Genomic DNA, 20,113 nt, shown 5'->3' with positions numbered 1-20,113 from the left:
TTTTTTGGCGCGAAAATTGCTTTGTCATCGCCCGTCGGAACGAAATCGTGGTTCTGCAGGAAATCTCAAGGTAGCAGTACATATTCCCGGCAAAAGGGTTTTGCCCCCTTTCTTTTTTTTTTTTTCCAGCTGCAGCAGGTGCACGACGTGCTGCTCGCCAGTGCCCCTTTTTTGGCGCGAAAGCCCATCGGAACGAAATTATGGTTCTGCCGGAAACGCACAACAATCTCAAGGTAAGCAGTACATATTCCCGTCGAAAGGGTTTTGCTTTCATGTGTTTTGCCTTTTTTTTTTTTTTTTTCAGCTGCAGCAAAACGTGCCACCCCATGGCACGCCGTGATGGTTTTCGCGCGCTGAGCCTGAGCCGCAAGGACGGAGGTAAAGTAAAGCCTGCGCAGCAGCGATCTGCTAAAAAATGGACGTTGCGCGTGAAGCTGGTGGCCGTTATCTTTTCTTCTTTTCAAGGTGCAGCACGTGGCGATCCATCGGCGGCCGCAGGGGACCGCAAGAATCCAAAAACCTAGGACGGAGGTAAAGTAAAGCCTGCGCAGCAACGATCTGCTTAAAAATGGACGTTGTGCGTGGACCTGGTGGCGGTGATCTCTTGTTCTTTGCAAGGTGTAGCACGTGGCGTTCCATCGGCGGCCGCAGGGGACCGCAAGAATCTAAAAACCAAGGACGGAGTTAAAGTAAAGCCTGCGCAGCAACGATCTGCTTAAAAATGGACGTTGTGCGTGGACCTGGTGGCGGTGATCTTTTGTTCTTTTCCAGGTGTAGCACGTGGCGTTCCATCGGCGGCCTCAGGGAACCGCAAAAATCTAAAAACGAAGGTAAGGCACGCTCTGCTGCTGCAAACTGACCATGGCATTGTGAACGAAGTTTTTTTTTTTTTTTCGCGTGGAGTTGGTGGCGGTGATAATTCTTCTTTTCAAAATATAGCACGTGGCGTTCCCTGAGCAGCCCCAGCAAAAGACCTCAAAAATCCGAAAACCAAGTTAAGCCACACAGCAGCCCGCGCTGCTGGAAACTGTCCTGTGTGTACACAATATTGTTTTTGTTTTATTGCTTTCCTTCCCTTTCAAGGTGCCACCTGGAGTACGGCTATCACCGCAGCAACTGGTATTACGCGCAGCAAAATTCTGGAAAGCAGGCTGAAAACTGGCGATTTAGGCAAAGTGGCACTTTTGTTTGGCGTGACCACAGAAAATTCTGCCGTGTCGTCGTCCAGCGTGGCAAAATTAGGACCTGAAGAAAATCTGCAATAATTTCGAGCTAGGTAGCAGGCAGCTAAAAGCCGGTGATTTACGTAAAGTGGCATCTCCTTTTGACGCGTTCACAGAGCAAAAATCTGCTGTTTTTGTCCGTCAAGGAAAAATAATTGCGTATCACGAGAATTAGCATCGAATGAATTTTTGTGTTTGCTTGTTCGGTGTACTTGAGAACAATAAATTTGTCAAGTGCTTATCTGTGGTCTTTCCTTCGTGGTATGATGAGCCCCACTGGGCGTTTATATGTTCCACATATAATTATGACCGTCAAGAGGCAGTTCACCCCCGCAAGGACTTGTGGGCTGCTGCAATGCTTTTTTTTTTTTTTTTACTAATTTAATTTTATCAACACACGAGCTATTGCGCTTCCGTTTCTATCCCATGGCCCCCGGCCAGCTCTATATGGGATAAACATGTCGGAAAAATAATACCAGCTGCACTTTATTCTGGCACAGAAGGATGGCGGCAGGCATGCTGTTATTGTGTGAACTTCATGCTAGCATTATGGCAGAGCTATCAAATGAAACCAGATGCCCCACTGCAATAATGCAATCAGTTGTTGGTGGCTTGCAACTTCACCTAGTCCCTGTGGTGTCCCGAACAGAGCACGAAAACGTAGCTGGCAAGCCCCCCCCCCCCCCCCCCCCCCTTTATTTAAATTCTTTTCTTGTTTAATAAGAGGTTTTCATTGAACATGTCGAACCTAAAACATCATCTTGGTGCACAGCCTAGCGGTACTTCAGTCGCAACACGTACCTGATCGTGCAAACTGCATGCCACACAAGCTCATAGCATGTGGTTGTTGCATTGACGAACACAAATCGTTAATTTAGCCATCTGTGATGAATGCAGAATTGGCAATGTTTCATAGCACTGTTTGACATAGAATTTGCAAGCTTCGTGTTATAACGAGTCTTTGGGAAGCTTGCCATTAAATGACCTGCCATCAGATACAAAGAAGCATGACTGAGTATGCTAATAACTGCAGAGGAGCATTTCTAGCCAAAATGCTTGCATCTGCCCCTATAACCTCACACCTCTCTTTTGTTATTAGTTTTTAACACTGAGTAGTCGACACCCTCCTTCATGTGTTGTGTTTTCATTCCTGCTGGCACATCGCCAGGCACCGTGCCCCAACAAGGGCAGATTAATGTTGTCTTGCACACTCCGAAAAGGCCAACCTGGCACATTTACTGGCTCCACTGTCCAAATGCGATAAGAAGTGAATGCTAAGCATCAATGGAAATTTACCCGCCGCAGTGGCTAAGGCGTTGCGCAGCTGAGCACGAGGTCATGGGTTCGATTCCCGGCCGCTGCGGCCGCTTTTCTGATGGAGGCAAAAAGCAAAAATGCCCGTGTGCACGAGATTTCGGCGCACGTTCAAAATCCCCAGGTGGTCAAAATTAATCCGGAGCCCTTCACTACGGCATGCCTCATCGCCTGTGCTGCGCCGGCGCATTAAACCCTTCAATCAATCAAATCAATGTAAATTTTTTGCGGTATCACAAATTGGCTTTCTTGAACATTCACAGTTGAGCACTGCCTGCTGTTGGATGGTACTTTTAACAAAGATAATGTTGATGCATACTGAAACACAATGCTCCAGTTCTGCTGTAATTATTGAACAAGTAAAAGGAGTTTTGGGTGATACAGAACGCCCAGGCTGACATACCTTGTCACTGACAGTACAGTAGGCTCTCAATAACTTGAAGTCACTTAATTGGAAGTAATGTGCTGGTTCCGGCAATTTTACATGCAATTCAACGGAAGAAATTGCTTGATAATTTGAAGCTAGAACCCATTATATTAGTTAATTGGAAGTTATATTGAATAGAAAAATCAAGGTGACTGTCATTTCTCGATAAAAAACCATTTTCAAGTGTCGAAACAGCGCCCTAATTGTTCTCTACTGATGTCGGTGCCATCACAACTAAGGTAGTGCACTGTTGATAAAGCAGCAGGCTAGTTCAGACTCGCGCCAATGTTCACATCTCTTGTGAGGCCCTCAACCTTCTTTGTTTCTCACAGCACTGTGTGAGCAGTTAGGTGAACATTTGAGGCTTTAATTTTAGCGATAAGTCTGCACTATCACGACAACCCATGACATATAAGCTTGACTTCACAACAAAAGTCAAGATTCTGAACGAAATGAAAAAGAGAACGAGTTGCGGACTAATGACAATGCTGTTCAGGTGCATTTTGTTCAATTGAATTGTGGTCCCTGTGGACTTCGTATTATTGGGAGTCAACTGTGCCTTCAAGCATGAAAGCAGTACTGAAGCTGGATGTTTGCTTCTAGGTGTGCTCAGACAATAAAACATACAACATATGCGTTGTAAAACACCTATATACGCTCTTTGACTAGAGCTTCTTGAGTTCAATTATCAAATCAAAACTTTATTTTATAGGAGTGAAAGTGAGGGAACAGGAATTACGAGAAGGCACATTGACTTCTAATTTTTGTTCATGTCACAAGTATGTGATGCTTTCTTCCTCAAGTCATTGAACATGCATTTTATGTGCATTTCTTTTCTTTCTGAATCTTGAACTGTGAGGAGACTTTGTCCATGACTGCTGTCTACGAGAAGGGTCACGCACCCCTTAAGCCATCAATGAATGGCTTTCTTGCTTGGCTCCCTTTCACCGTATAGGGATGAACAAGTACAGAAGTGAAAGGAAATCCAGTTTTGGCCACGTAGACGGGAATCTTCCCATCTGTTTTTCACATCCTTTCAAGTCAATACAGCTGATTCTGGAACTTCCCCCGTGGAATCGTTTGCCAGTTAAAAAAACAACGTCTTCTCACACAGCTATCGACAGCTGAAACAGTCGAAGAGGCTGAAATGCCTTGTCTCAATGCAGCATGCACAACTTTAGGCTGTTTTTTTCTTTTCTCTTGTGATGCTGAAGCATTTCTGGGTATCGTACTTATCAAAAGGTTAAATTTATGCCTCTGCATCTGCATGTATCTCTTGGTACCAAATCAGAAGGGGGATCATCCCATTCTTTACATGAGTATTGCACTCCACACCGAATGATCTCTGTGCCTCATAAGATAAGGGTCATGATCTCTCTGCTCATTCTGTTCATCACACTACCGATGAGCAATATCAAGAGAATTCCACTCTTCACATAAGTGAGGAACAAGACGAAGCACCATTGTCTACCACAAAAAGCAAGATCCTGCTCCTCAATTCCTTCCTTGATCATACTAGCAAGGAGTTGGGTAAAATGCAAAGTCCATCATGAAGAGCAGTTCAACTCTTCAATGGTCAGCCTCGAATAACAAGCACGAGGCAAGGAAATGAAGGGATGATATGCACCATGCAACACTGTGCACGGCTCTGTTTTTTCTCCTTTTGTCTGAGTCTTCAGGCTGACTGTCGTAGAATTCAACATGTAACAACTGGCTCAGATTCTTCCTATTTGATGCTGAGAAGGGAATCCCACTCATCACACGATAAATCATTGTTAAACACCACTGTTCACCAAATGAGGGTAGCATCATGATCCTGCTCTTCAATTATGATCCCCAAGTTAATGAGTAGTAGTAGTATACCTCAGACCGACTAAAGATGTTTCTTAACTTCCTGCCTTTTTTTATCCTTTGTATATTACAATTTCTTATCTTTACTACCTAGTTCATCATACAATTGTTATGGCCCAAGACATGGTCCTTCACAAGTGGTTGCAGCTGTGGAACCGCATCATTCACAATAAAAAAAAAAACTCTGACGAAAGTGGAGCAAGTTTAACAGTACAATGAAGGTGCGCAAATGCTGTTTAATTGCCTATTGTGTAAGTGCTGCAACGGTGCCTTCTGTTTGAACTCAAACTGGCTGGAACTTAATTGTAACATCATTGTTTGGAATTACTTCTAATGAATATGGGAAATAAAAAATGTAAATATGCTAACAATGCTGGTAAAAAAGTTAGGCTGCTTTGTCTGAGATGACAATTCCTAAAGCTAATATGTGTAAAATTAATGGGCCAGGTGTTATCCCCCAGCAAAATCTATCTGCTGGGACCATTTAAAACAAAACTAGTTCCAATTTGGACCCACGTCGTTCAGATGCTTGTTTGACCTGGTGCCTGGACTCCCAGACGGAGCCATTTTTAGATGAAAGGAGAGCCGGTGACTCCTAAATAGTTTGGACATCGAATGAACCGAGAACAGGGACAGTTGGTAGCATACAACAACCACCGCTCCCACCGATTTCCAGAAAGTCGGCTTCGCTTCGTGCACGAATGCATCGATCGGAAGCTATCGCTCGCTCATCGCTCGCGACGCTTATAATGTATTAATAATGACACTGTAACTCACCAACCTAGCCTCCCCCCGTCCTCCCTCGTCTTAGCGGTGTGCAATGCAAGCTTTTTATAAATTCAAAAAGCGTCTGGACAGGATGATCGAGTTTGCTTTGTTCAGTTTAAACTTCCTTGACTCATTTTGAAGCTGATGACCTTCATTGGTCGCCGTGCATCGTAATTTCGATAGGTATAACCAGTGTACAGAATACCGCCTTCATTCCTAGCTATTAGGTGAAGAAATAAACTATCGCCTCTGGTACTGGGGGCGCTGAGTAAACACACGTGTTTTAAGCCTAACGCAAAAAAATGAATAATAACATTTCCGTTTCTGCATACATCCCACCCCAAAGGAGCGTCAAGCGTGCTCTGCACATCGCTTTCCAAGTTTTGAGGTTCCTATGAGCTGACACGACACTTTTCATCAGCATTTCCGACTTTTCGTTAACAAGCACGGAGCGCGCACGTGTTTGCTTTGTATTTTATTCGATTGCCTCAGCAAAATAAGCCCCAGTTCTGCATAATTCTTCTATTTTTGGGGCGAAAGATGAGCCGTACTACCGGCCGCTATTCAAACGTGATAAAAGGGCCAGATGGCAAAACATCAGCATTTCAAAACATACCTCAGTTACCAACGTACATGCATGGTTGCGTATATATTCCTTGAAATCATGATACGAGAGTTCGTCCCATGATGCACATCGTGGGGCTCAAGTGCACCAAATACAATTGCAGCAAAAAGAAAGCTCCAAAATCTTCTACTCAGATAAAAATAAAGTGTAAATGCTAAACGGTAAGAGCTAGCTTAAAGATGCATAACTTGCATTCGGCGTTATGTTTGAACATGAGTGGATTAATTAGGAAGTTTCAACTTAAAAAGTGTGCTATATATGCTTCTCGCTAGCTATTTTATAAGCTAATTCAGTTTAAGGCACAATCTGTGTGCTTTGTGGATGTGTACTTGATTGTTACCTCATCCTGTTTATCCCACTGATGTCAGCAAAATGCGATTCTCTATACATACGAAAAACTATGCAAACAATTTATAGCAAGGAGGACTATATTATAATTATCCTTGTAAGATAAGTTTGATTAAAAGCACCACGATTCAATTTGCTAATTTACAGACAAGGGCAGCTATGTGCAAATGCTGCTGCTCTATGGAGGGAACCACCTGGGTCTCTCACCACAGCAAATCGATCACTGTCACCTATGGATGTGAGTAAAAAAAGTGTAGAGGGGGGAGGCAAACCGAGAGGCACCAAACCCCCTGTGTTACAAAAAAAAAAGACATGTAATAACATAAATTGCTTCCCTCTTCACAGGGAACTGATACAGGTGCTCTGTGCCACGAAAGCTACCAGATTACATTTAAACAATGCTACAGTTATTGCAATATTTTGCTTTTATTTAGAGGTTTACTTATTTAGACACCATTTATTTGAGGTACGTAATACATGAATACATGTTCAGGTATGATGACATGCACTATCAGGTAATGCGTATGAAAATGTGACCGCAGTCTTGGGATCAAACTAAGGGAGTTTTATGCGATGAAGCCAGGTACAGGCTATGAGGCATGCCATAGTAAAGTGCTAGAGATATCGCAGTATTGGATGACAACTGTACTGTTGACCATGATGCATTATGCTTTTGCTGAAATAGGTTCGCACTTTTTTGCTGAGTTACTTTCAGTTTCTTTCAGTTAGTCCATTAACTGATCAATCAACCGAACATTAACTCAGGGGTTTACTGCCTTGAACATATAAGTAAACTGTAGAGTTGATTTTAAGTGAGTTACTCTAACTGAGTTAGAATTGATTTTAAGTGTGTTACTTCACACAGTATTTTTGATCAGTGCACTACGTTCCTTTTGCACAGATGTAAAATATACATTGAGATCATGATCTATGAAGCCAGTCATGGTGAATGTGCTATGAAACTGCAGTTATAAAATATGCCTTATATTTTATTTGCATACATTTCCCAGTACGGCTACTCAGCATCTGTACATATTCCGAGTACGCATTTGCTTGATATAGAAGGCATAATTTATAATTTGCCTTGTAAAGTCCCTAAGAAAATGGTACGCCGCAGAGTTTCCTTTAAAAATTCTTACAATCTTTTAGGATGGCCATAACCACCATCATGGGGGTATTCTCAATGACAGTAAGACGTTTCTGCAGGGAAGTGTTATTTCTGAAGAATGCAGCAGCATAGCGAAAATAGGAAAACACTAGTGCGACTCTAGACGATACGAAGCTCATAATATTTGTGTAAGTTTCCCTGAAAGATGGCCCTCAGTCAGCAGTGATGAGCTTTCAATTTTTCTCGACAACCTAAACTCTCCTGTGACGCTGCAGTAAAACTATAATTGTGTGACAATTCAGCTTCCACTCATCAGGATATTTCAGACTAAAGCCCCTACTTTGAAGTGAAGCAAATTGCACTTTTCTTCTGGTCAGGCATGAAGAGAACAGTATATATACTCACTCATTTCATATGCAAGTATGAACTGCACTGATCTTCCATTGTTTGCAAAAATGTGATTGCCGTCTTCGGATAAAAAAGCCAAGGTAGTTTTACACGCTGAAACTAGAAATGGCTACAGGGAATGCCATAGTGGATGCTGGGAAATTGCACTCTTCGATGAACTCTACTTCTGACCATGTGTTGATGATCTTTCCTAAAATAGGTTCGTATTTTTGCTGCCAAGGTTTTAAGTTACTTTCACTTAATCTATTTGTCAATAATGCTATACAGTGTTCAAAAGCAAAAAATTCTGTTTGAAGTTTCCCATTTGTGGCACACCATTCTTCAGTTGGATACGTCCAAGGACACCGCAGGTTTTTTGCTAACCAATCAGTTGGTTTGTATTTTTTTTTCCACTCAGGCCAACAGGAAATTGTAAATTGAATAAAAGAATTCTATTTGTTCCCAGGACTTCGCTTAAACACATGTATCACCAGCCATTTATAGCATGGTGCAAACTGAAATGATTAACAGAAGTCAGCACGTTTAGAAGTGGTAGTGCACTGAAAATTGCACTTGATGGGAACAGGATGCGTCTTTCAGTCACAGTCATTTTCAGTGTAGTTTTCTTTTTTGCTTGCAGCATGGCTACATATTCAGTGGCTGCAGGTTTGCATGAAAAGTAAACAGACACAGCTGTCAAAAGATGTGGACACACTTTATTATTGAGGGTACATGGGTATTGGGTTCAGACCTTGAAATTTATTTATACTCTAACAAAGAATAACTTTAGGCAGTGCCATCCTCTTGCAGTCTTGCAGGCAGTTCATTGTACCCTTGTTTGCACAACGCCAGCAATCGCAGCATAGGCGTCTCTGCACTCCTTCCCGTCATGCTGCAAACCTGTAATGTTGAAAGGAAACAAAATACAGGGTACCCACAAGTGTTCTGTAATGACAAGCTTATCATTCACTGACAAGGAAACAGCATGGGTTGCTAAGGCATTTTGCTACAAAAGGCACTGAAACAGGGCAGGTTTCATGCAGTACTATTGTGGACCCATAGAGCACCTTCTGTAAGAGCTCGGTAGTCGTGTATACGATGCTAACCAACGGTGGGATCCATTTGTGTACTTCTTTCCAGACGTGCCAGGCAGACAGGCCGAGAGATAATCGAAGCGTGTAACATTTGAAAACTGGGAGGCGATTGTGTTACATCGCCAGTACTTTGTGACAGAGTTCGCCTTCCAGTACATGCCGCCAAACACAAGTGCGGCATTGAACTTGATGTTCCTCCTTTATGAAACTCTGTTATCAGTTCGGCAGTGGTCCATAGCTGAAGTATCATGTGTGTCAAGTAAAAGGCTTTACCAGTGTTTGTCATATGAGGGGGGCGGGGGGGAGAAGGGCAAGGAAGTACGTTCAAGTGGAATGTGTTCCATCTCTTTTTCTTCTGCTGATGCCAACGTTTATGTTTAGTGCACATACCACAAAAAACTAGTGCGAATCATCACTCGACTTGTCTGCTTCGTTCGTCCAGTCTTTTTTCGCGCTGTTGTTAAGGATGACACATACCAACTCGCCCAGCTCAACCTTCTGGATATGTTACGGTTGGCTATGCTACAGCTAGTAAAATATGAGCAACCACACGTAAAGCCATACGATAAAAAAGCTTTCAAGGTGGGATTTACTGCAATAACTTCTTGTGCAAGAAGTTACTCCGGTAAGCACTCAGAATGATAAAAACCAACTTGATGTGGATAAGCAGAGTCCAATCATAGTGCTGTTGCAAGGGCAAAAGTTTTTGGCAGCAGGCACACGAAAATTGCAGAACCAAGGAGGAGTACATGTACATCTCAGAGCAGCTCACAGGCTTCCGGCAGCACCAGGCTGCGATGAACTCCATTGCCAACGTAATGACAGTGCTAGAGCACACCCAGACTACCAGGCAGTTACAGCCCTCGTGCTACTTGATGCAGGTGGCGTAGCAAGGGAGGGGGGCTGACCGGGCTTCAGCACCCCCCCCCCCCCCCCCCCCCCCCCCCCCAAATTTTTCCGGCCATCGCCATGCTGCCTGTATCCTGTATGCCTGGTACGTCGCCTGTGAACAAAGCGGCATATTTTCGAAAGTTGCACTAATGGCGCTTTCCACGAAATGCTACGAAAATGCCACGAAAGTGCATGTCTACCCTTCGCATGGAAGGAGCCAAGTCCGGCCTGAGGGGTGCGAACCGCTGAGGGATGATTTCGGAGGGGTGCAGCCCCAAAAGCGACGGCGCCTTCGGGTAAGCTCAGCGCACAAGACGCCAAAGGCATGCGTTGTATCCCTTTGTGCGAGACATGCGGCAAGACTGAGTTGTTCTCAGCAGAGGAGATTGACTCGTCCGGGGAAGCATGGAGTGGTCTGCACCACGGTCCGCACTAACTCGCGGCGGAAAAAAAGAGGGACCGCCAGCCATTGATGGTTGAAGACTGGTACAATGCAGGCCCGAAAGGGAACAGACGATCTTTGTATGTTAAGCAGAACAATGTGCAAGCGGCAGTGGCTGATCACGGCCGCTCCCTCTCCTAGAAAGGGGGAGATCAAGTGGCCGTGGGCACACATTCAAGACTCGTGCAAGGTAACTGAAGAATGCGATGGGCTACGTAATGGGTGAAACGTGCAGTTTAGCTGAATGAATGCCGTGCGCGGGCAGAGGGCCTTTGCGATTGAGACACACCGCAAGGTACGCCCCTCTTCCTCGCGTCAGCCCTTCATTCTTCCTTTTTCACGTTTCTGTCGAGGCCCGGAGGGTTTTGTTGGAGTGGGCTCAGATTGCGCGCACTGAGTGTTGTCCCCTTCCGATGGCGATGTTGCGACAGTCAATTTCACCCCCGCGATTAGGCAGATTTGTTCGGCGGTATTCTCCCCTAACCTAGGAAACTGCAAAACAGTGGGTCGACAAAAAGGGCTGCTGCGGCTCCCCGAGCCAGTTCCAGACTTTATCCTAAATGTGAAGGCATGACGGTCACCAGCCCTGCCACAGGCAGACGGCGTCGCGACAGTAACAACGATCAGATGGCCATATTCGACCTCTATAACAACTAAAGCACCTCCGTTGCGTCCACGATCGCTTTTTCCCAGGACGGCGGCTGCCCAGAGCAGTGTATATTCAGGGGCCGGAGTCACAACAGCGATATCGAATAGTAAGTCATTTTCTTCCAGTGACTAATCCTTACATGATCACTGATGTCTTTTGACGATGGAGGTTGCATTGTACGTTAAGTTGTGCGGTGCAGATCAATTATGCATTCTTTGATATTTAAATATTCACTTCGTAATATTTACACGATGCCACAGTACCTTGTGTCTCCGAGCTAAAAAATGTCTATCTTGTTTTATTCCGAATGCAGTATTTGCGTTTGAATTGGTAATTGAAAGCACTCACGGTGGAGCGGATAGGCGCCTTTTAATGAGGGAAAATGTAAATTCAACTCCTGTAAAGGCCCAAATATTTTATTATGCACGAAGTTGGAGAGGATTACTCAGAGTGTATCGGGACAGCGTAGCATCAGTACATGAAGAATGAAATATATATTTGTTCTGGCTGCAATCCACTGCTACACCCAATTCTAAAACCATAGCAGTGTGCGCAGCGCAAGTGAAGGACTTTCGTACTGGTGGCAAAGAAGAGAGAGAGAGAGAGAGAAACAACTTTTGATGAGCCCATTTCAGGTGACGCTCGCAGGCGTCAGACGGGGTGGAACCCTATTCACGAGTCCCATATAAGTCCAATAGCTCCTGGCCCCTGGACGCGAGCTCTTGCTGCGTCGACAGGTCGGGGCTGGACATCAAGATCTCCCATCGCTCGGGTAGGGGGGATGCCTTTCTGGTAGAATTTTCCTTTAACACTTCCTGGCCTTCTTTGAAGTTCTGTGGGCGCAGGACTATCGTTCTTTCAAGGCTCAATCGGTCGTGCATGACAACAGAATTTCCTAATTAAATAAACGGCCACATACAACAGGCCCTCTCAAGAGCACCAGCACACCTCCGCCAGCCTCCTCCCCTCACGCCCCCCCCCCCCACCCCCACGCGCACACACACACACACACACACACATATGGGTGCGCGCCAATGTGATTCTTCCCGGATCCACAACTGATACATTCTAAAATGTTGCATGAAGCACATTTTGAGCAATCGTCAGCATTTCTTAAGTAACCGAAATAACCAAGGAATTATCACGGTAAACAACTTTGCAATTTTTAGCCAATCTATCCTGTCGTAGCCTGAAACCATGCTTTAGTTTGAACATCACAGTCGCTGTCAACCAAGGAAATAGTTTAACTGCGTCATTACTGTCCGTTTCATGCTAAAGCATGGTAGTCTTTGGTCTTTCTGTATGCGGGGCCATGCCAATACGCATGTTTTCTTGGTGCACTCCGGGAAACAAAAACAAATGCTGCTCCAGAAAAGGTATAACTTGATAGTACACGCCTTCAGGCAGATTGTAGGGCATTTATGCACGAAGCATTGAAAACGTGACCGCTAGGAATGCAACTATTTGAGAACACCAAGCTCATTACAGCAGACTCTACATTTGGGTTGTGCAGAAATGTCAACCAGATTCATTATGTTACAAAAGCACAAGCTTCTCCGCCCCGATGAGACTCAAAACAGAAGCGCAAATTTAAACTGACATGACTTAACAAATGCCGATGGCTGAATTATTCCGCTTTGTGTGTGGACTAATATTGCCAGGTTCATGTAATTTTCGCCCTTAACAGCGCTGTTCTTGCGCGTGATAAGATCAAATGATAAGATCAATGAAGGCCCCTCTAAAATCGCGCAATCATGTTCCTTGGCGATGACTTAGGTCGTTGGGCACCAATCATCTAACAAGATCCTGTGCTGTCATAGTGAAATCGCCGCCGGAAAGTGGGCGGGGATTCGCCATTGCTTCAAATGTTTAATTTAATATATCGATAATTCCTTTGAAGTTTGCTGTACGACTGATATCATTGTTATCGAGACAAGGCAGTCTTTTTAATGAACCAAACATGTATTTTATCTTCATAGCCTTTAACCCTTTGAGGGTTTTTGCCGTACGTGTACTGCGGCGGTTTTCCGTCCCGCAAGGTCTTTGCCGTACGGGTACGATTTCGAGCATCCGTTTGAAATTTTGCGCCATATTAACGATGCATGCTCCCTGGGAGGTGCTGCCACCTCCTGGGACTTACAAGAAGTGTTTCAAATTTGATTGTGCTACCTTCTTGCGGTGAAAAACAGAACTCTCTGGCTTCGGCACGTTACGGCGTCTGTACGTGTTAATGCGTTTCGTGGCTTCAGTTTCGCCACGTGATCACATCGGAGGCGCGCGAAACTTGATTGACGCTCGCTATCAGGGGTGGCGGAAGTTGATTTCGATCTATATTGGCGCTGCTCTTATCTTGTTTATTACCCACGCTCACTAGGTATTCTTGCCCTCCTTGCTTGGAACTGAAGTAACCTAATCGGAGACTCCATTGTGGGGGCGGCGGAAGTTGATTTCTATCTATATTGGCGCTGCTATTAGCTTGTTTATCACCGGCGTGCATGAGTTATTCTCGCTCTCCTCGTTTACTGGGTTGCCTTCGAGTTCTTCAGATGCACGGCAAAGCGGCGATATGGCCCAACGAACTGCCCGCTCTGATGACACCGACCGCGATGACTGTTCTGACTCTGAGTTTACTCCTTTCACCGAGTCTGAATCGGAAGACAGCCTTTCTTCGGAAGAAGACAGCTCATTTTCGGACATGCGCTGTATGTGTGCAGACTTCGATAAGGCACTGTGCATAGACCCGTGTTTCAAGGAATACCACACTCTGAAATACTATTGAACATTTTTCAGTTCTAAGTGATGCTGACCCCAAAATACTGTTCCTGATAATTTTTTACCATTTAATCATGACTTTAGACATTTTGTACATTCCAAATCCGCAATAAACTAATTTACCACCAGGGAAAGTTCTTTTCAAAAAAATTCGACCCTCAAAGGGTTAAGGGTGCTTGCAAACTTCCGCGCTTTTTTTTTCTATCAGGAGGGGGAGGGGGGGGGAATAAAGGGTGCCTTCAACAACCTCCAGCACCCTGTCATCTCCCTGGCCATAAAGGAGGCCGGCATTGCGGACAAGCTGCGGGGCTCCGTCGAGGCGTTCATGACGGGCCTCATGGCACAAAGGCAGGTAGGCAACGCCCTGTCGGTGCCTCAACCAGTGGATGTGGGCACCCTGTAGGGCACAGTCGTCAGCCCCTTACTCTTCAACATGGTCACAGTGGCACTATCAGACGGCCTGCCCAGTAGAAGGGCGCACAGGGTGTACCTGTCTGTGTACGCCGCCGCCGCGGCCCTGTAGGCACTAGGCCCCATGGCGGGCTGCCGAGGCGTCGTTCTGCAGCTGCAGGCACCCCCGGATGCAGTGCGGGCCAAGCTCGCCAATGTCAGCCTGCAGCCGTCGGGCACCGAGATGGAGGCGATGCTTGTTCACTGGGACACCCAGGCCTGCTGCAGGGTCACATGCCTGCAAATTGACAGCGAGCAGCTCAGGTGGAAGACCAGGGTGCGCTACCTGGGGCTCATGCTGGACCACCGAGATGGCTTCTACCAGGCCGCCAAGCAGCTCCGTGCCAGGACCGGATGGCCACCTCGGCTGTGAGTAAGGTGGCCGCCCAAGACTGTGGCTGCTCCCAACAGACAGCCTTTGGCTGTAGGGCTGCTGATGTGTGTGCTGCCGCTGGTCACCTTGCCGAAACCAAATTGGTGGCAGTTGGAGGGTGACTACCGCAAAGGCGCCTGTGCTTGGTTTGGAGCTCACAGTGCCACAAGTCGCTGGCCAAGGCGGGGGTGTGGACAATCAGGATGGCGGTAGATCAGCAGGCCCTGGGCCACATTGACTGGCTGCAGCGCGCCAAAGGGGGAGGCCTCCTCTGCAGTAGCTGCGCATCCACCAGCACTCGTTCATTGCTCCACCACACCACCTCAATTAAGGACTGATGCCACAACCAACGTGCTCCATCGCAAGGAATGAAGGAAACTGGCCACAAGGTACTTTCCATTGGTTGCCACATTTGATGAGCTCATGGCAAAAATGTCTGCATACCGCGCTGCAAACCACGTGCAGCTTTGGAAGAGAGACACTAGAACTATCACAGGAATGAAAAAGCGTGATGTAAAGATTGACAGCAAGATGCCCAAGACCCTGAAGTATTACCAGATACTGAGATTTAATTAGGCTCCAACCAATACAATGCAAAAAGGCAAAAAAAGGCAAAAAACCCAACGTTTCGAAGCCGGCTCGGCTTCTTCTTCAGGGGTGACAGTGGCCACGCTGCAGCTGCGTCTTATAGTCTCACATTTGCTGGCCTCGCACAAAGCCCCTCGCTGCGGCACGTAATCCGTGTGTGTACACCGAGGGGAGAGTGCCAAGCGAGCGATTAACATTCCCAGGTGTGCGTTGAATATGCCACGATTCGAGGATGGCCGTTCCGGAGAAGTCAATTTTGTGGTCGGCCACTTCGCAGTGTTCGGCGACAGCGCTGCGGACTCTATTTTGTTTCCGGACGTCGTTCTTGTGTTGTCTAATCCTCTCCGGCAGGTTTTTGGTCTCACCGATGTACGAGGCGTTGCACCCCGCGCACGGAATGCGGTAGACGACCCCGGGTGCCTTCTCTATTGTCAGCCGGTCTTTGGGGCGGGGGATTAAGCGGCCTATAGTTGTCGAAGGCTTGTGGGCTATGTGTACTCCTACCCCTTTGAAAATGCGGGCCAAGGCCTCACTTGTTCCTGGGATATACGGCACCGGCACGCGTTTCAGGGGTCCGGCGGTTGAAGTTCTTGGAGAGTTTGTCACCCTCTTCTGCTCTTTGCAGCGGGTCACGGAGTGAATGAACTTTTTCGGGTAGCCGTTTTTCTTGAGGTCCGCAAATACAAGGCTTACTTCTTTCTTACGTTCTGATTCGGACGAACAAATTGCATCAGCTCTGTTAATTAAAGACGACACAACTGAGGCTTTGTGGTTAGCGGGGTGGGCCGAATTAAAATGAAGGTAGCGGCCGGTGTGCGTAGGCTTCCTGTGAACGGAGAACACCAGGCCCCTGCCTCCTCTTGTCACTTGGGCGTCAAGAAAGGGAATGGAGCCGTCTCGTTCACATTCAACCGTGAACTGGATGGCGGGATGAACTGAATTTAGGCGTTTTTTCAGGCTGTCAACTGCGGAGGTCTTCACTATGCAGAAGCAGTCGTCTACATACCGAAGAAAAAGTTTTGGTTTCGGCCGGAAGGAGCTCAAAGCCTTCCCTTCCACGTGTTCCATCGTCAAGTTCGCCATTGTTACAGAGATGGCGGCCCCCATTGCGGTTCCAGTTTGTTGTTTGAAAATTTGCCCATTATGGGAAAAATATGTGCTGGCCAAGCAGAACTCGAGTAGGCGGTATATCTCGTCGGCAGTGAGCGGCGTCCTTCCTTTCTTTTAGGGTTGCGTCATTTTCGAGGGCAGTTCGGGCCGCGGATACAGCCAGCGGTACAGGAACACTAGTGAACAATGACACGACGTCGAACGAGACCAGGCTCTCGTCTTCGTCAATGCACACCTGTGACGCAAGTTGCACGAAGTGTCTGGAGTTGCGTACACGAGTCGTGGTCTTCCCGGCGAGGGGGGCGAGGATGCGGTGCAGGAAATTTGAAAGGGCTCGGCACGGGGATGATGTGAAGTCTACTACGATCGGGCGAAGGGGGGCGCCAGGTTTGTGGATCTTCGGTAATCCGTAGAAACTAGGTGCGGAGCCGTTTCGACAGATCAAGCGAAGGTATAGAATTTTTTGTTCCGGGTGGTTCTTGAAAATCGCCGCGAGTACTTGTTCAGCTGCGTCTGCGTTTGGTTTGTAGGATCCCTCTTTAACTTCGTATACGCGTCTCCGTCCAAGAGAGCCGAAACCTACCGGTCGTAGTCCTGACGGTCTAACACCACCGTCGAGTTGCCCTTGTCGGCAGGTAGGATGACAATGCTTTCGTCTTTTCGAAGTTCCTGGAGTGCTCGGTTTTCCTCTGTGGTCAAAAAAAAAAAAACGGCTACCCGAAAAAGTTCATTCACTCCGTGACCAGCCGCAAAGAGCAGAAGAGGGTGACAAACTCTCCAAGAACTTCAACCGCCGGACCCCTGAAACGCGTGCCGGTGCCGTATGTCCCAGGAACAAGCGAGGCCTTGGCCCGCATTTTCAAAGGGGTAGGAGTACACATAGCCCACAAGCCTTCGACAACTATAGGCCGCTTAATCCCCCGCCCCAAAGACCGGCTGACAATAGAGAAGGCACCCGGGGTCGTCTACCGCATTCCGTGCGCGGGGTGCAACGCCTCGTACATCGGTGAGACCAAAAACCTGCCGGAGAGGATTAGACAACACAAGAACGACGTCCGGAAACAAAATAGAGTCCGCAGCGCTGTCGCCGAACACTGCGAAGTGGCCGACCACAAAATTGACTTCTCCGGAACGGCCATCCTTGAAAGGGAAACGAACTGGAGGAAGCGGCTTTTCCTCGAATCGTGGCATATTCAACGCACACCTGGGAATGTTAATTGCTCGCTTGGCACTCTCCCCTCGGTGTACACACACGGATTACGTGCCGCAGCGAGGGGCTTTGTGCGAGGCCAGCAAATGTGAGACTATAAGACGTAGCTGCAGCGTGGCCACTGTCACCCCTGAAGAAGAAGCCGAGCCGGCTTCGAAACGTCGGGTTTTTTGCCTTTTTGCATTGTATTGGTTGGAGCCTAATTAAATCTCAGTTCAGTAACTTCCCAACCAGACAGAAGTCTGTCGAAATGTTCACTTTCAAGATTACCAGATACGTTAGTGCTGCATCCATGGGGGCATGAAGTTCGTGAGCAGCAATAATGGCCGCGTGCACATAAATTATTGCAAGTCCCTCCTTGAAAACGTTTTTGTTACATTTACCCGCGGTTGCTCATTTCTTGCTAGCCATAACATAGCTAATCTCCAGGCTCAAGCCTTACTAGTTTCACTATGCACATTGCTGTTTGGCTTGCCTGAGCACATTATCAAAAATGCGATGTATGCCTGGCTCCATTGAAACATATAGTTTTATCGCTTGTGCATAAAGCAGCGCAGATCTATCTGTCTTGCTGGTGGAAAAAACATCTCTGTAGACAGCAAACGGGAGCCGACTGAAATTTTAAAAAGGAATTTTCACGGATGCCGGAAGAGTGGGTTCAAAAGAAATTTACTGGCAGGTTGTCATGCGGTCCCAGTCGGCTAACGAGAAACAACTGCCGCGAAAAATTTATACAAGGGATTATCACGGATGCAATGAGAATAGCCACAGCCATATCAAGTTTTGTGCTATGCCAGGCAATTAGGCAAGGCTTGCGAGTTGCTCTTGCCTTATTTTGTAGGAGCCTCGCACTTACCGCCTGGCGGATGTACTGTCAGGCAGGCTCTGTGAGTAAAACAACAACAAAAAACATTCCGGCGAAGCCACGAGTAATTGTCTACTGCAACAGGGTTTTCCGAAGGCGCACAAAAATAGAAGCGTGTCATACATTCGCTGTAAGCCCCCGCCGATTAGGTTAAGCTTTTGGATACAGCTTATTTTATTAGGCATCAAACACAGAGTATTTCATGGGAAATACAGGACAATTACATGACCTACATATGTTTCTTTCCAGTCGCAAGTGGTTCACACTTGCGACTGGAGCGGAGAAGCGACGAGATTTCTGCCGCTTTCCTTGTTCGTTTGGTCTCGACCAATTTTTGTCGCCGCGGACAGCAATCGCGTCGCTTCTATCGCTCCAGTCGCAAGTGCGAACGGGCCTTCACACTTGCGCTGCGTAGCCACACCACATCGCAATCTAAACCCATTTTTCGTGATTCACGCCGCCGTTAAAGCATGCACTGCCCATGTCAACACAACATTTCAATCTGCTATCAGGAATTTCACGATAGGCAAGCGCTTAAGCTTATTATATGTGGAATGTTGGAAGCGGTCTCGAAATGTTATTAGAAAGTACGCCTTGCTGCTAAGGTTGAGGCTCTGAACAGGGTGGACAAAGGGGGTGATCGTCATTTCCATAGGGACGGTCGTCATTTCAGTGCACAGGCGCAACAATACCTGCACACGCCACGCAGGAAAAATATGGAATACAATGCGATCGCTCCACGAACAAATCTGTCGTCAAAACTTGTTTTATCTCCCTTTTTTTCCCCCCTGAACACTGAGTTCATGGAAATACGCACGTGGAGCGTGCACCTTCTGCAAAAGAAAAACAACCGGACCCAAAAAGTTCACGTAAAAGGAATGTTTAAAGTAAACAAGAAGGCCAAAATAAAAATAACCGAGCACTAATAACAGAGCACATGGATGCCTCACCTTTTTTACTGCGGGCAGTGGCATCTGCAGTGTGCTGAAACTCAACACACCACACCATGATGAATAACCAGATTCTTCTTGCGTGAAAGCGACGATTGCATCGGTCGAATTTTAAGGTATATGCATGTCTTTAACACATTTTCCCTTCAGTAGCTAACTTCTGCAATCTCAACACAAAGAAGCCCGCTTGAAGATCAAGAGCTTTCCGCCATATTGGCCAAGCGCGGGGACTAGGCAGACTAGGGAGGCATTCTAGCGCTTTAACGAAGACTAGGGAAAAATTTCTGGGGAGAAACAACAACTAAACAAACAAATCTAGCGCCAAAAAATAGTGACGTCATGCATATTTTAATGACGTCACACACATTGACCAATCAGCGTTTCCAGCCATTTCTCCCCCTATACGGATGTCTTCCGCGTCGTTGTCATTTTTAGTTCATATTTCTTCCGCTAGGCTGCTATGTTACGCTAAAACTTTAAGGCAATAATTATAGCAAAATAATTGACTTAACAAGTGTATTTTGTTTTATAAAATTAACATTATAATCTGAGCAACATTTTATATTTTGGCAGTCACATTTTCTCTAAAAAAATGGTTATTTTGTACACATTTGTGGTTTGATGAGTAGCGCCCCTATTGTGAAATTTCGCAACTTTTTTTGCTTGCG

The 20,113-nt window shown here is 46.4% G+C and overlaps 1 long non-coding RNA gene across 7 annotated transcripts; it reads right to left on the bottom strand.

The window, feature by feature from the left end:
- Positions 1–8,747: 8,747 nt before the first annotated feature.
- On the bottom strand, positions 8,748–19,656 carry LOC144170286 (uncharacterized). 7 transcript variants are annotated; one of them, XR_013322588.1, is made up of 4 exons: positions 19,446–19,656; positions 14,636–15,002; positions 14,390–14,571; positions 8,748–8,951 (listed from the first exon to the last, which is right to left on the bottom strand). It is a non-coding gene; the product is annotated as an uncharacterized LOC144170286 (long non-coding RNA). The 7 variants fall into 7 exon arrangements; XR_013322589.1 differs by having other exon boundaries at positions 14,390–14,568; XR_013322586.1 differs by having other exon boundaries at positions 14,390–14,587; positions 14,882–15,002.
- Positions 19,657–20,113: the final 457 nt, after the last annotated feature.

This window comes from Haemaphysalis longicornis, unplaced genomic scaffold (genome assembly GCF_048455015.1).
Source record: "Haemaphysalis longicornis isolate Haplotype H1 unplaced genomic scaffold, Haemaphysalis longicornis Haplotype H1 scaffold_2, whole genome shotgun sequence".
NCBI classification, from domain to species: Eukaryota; Metazoa; Arthropoda; class Arachnida; order Ixodida; family Ixodidae; genus Haemaphysalis; species Haemaphysalis longicornis.
This window is presented reverse-complemented; position numbering and strand designations above follow the sequence as displayed.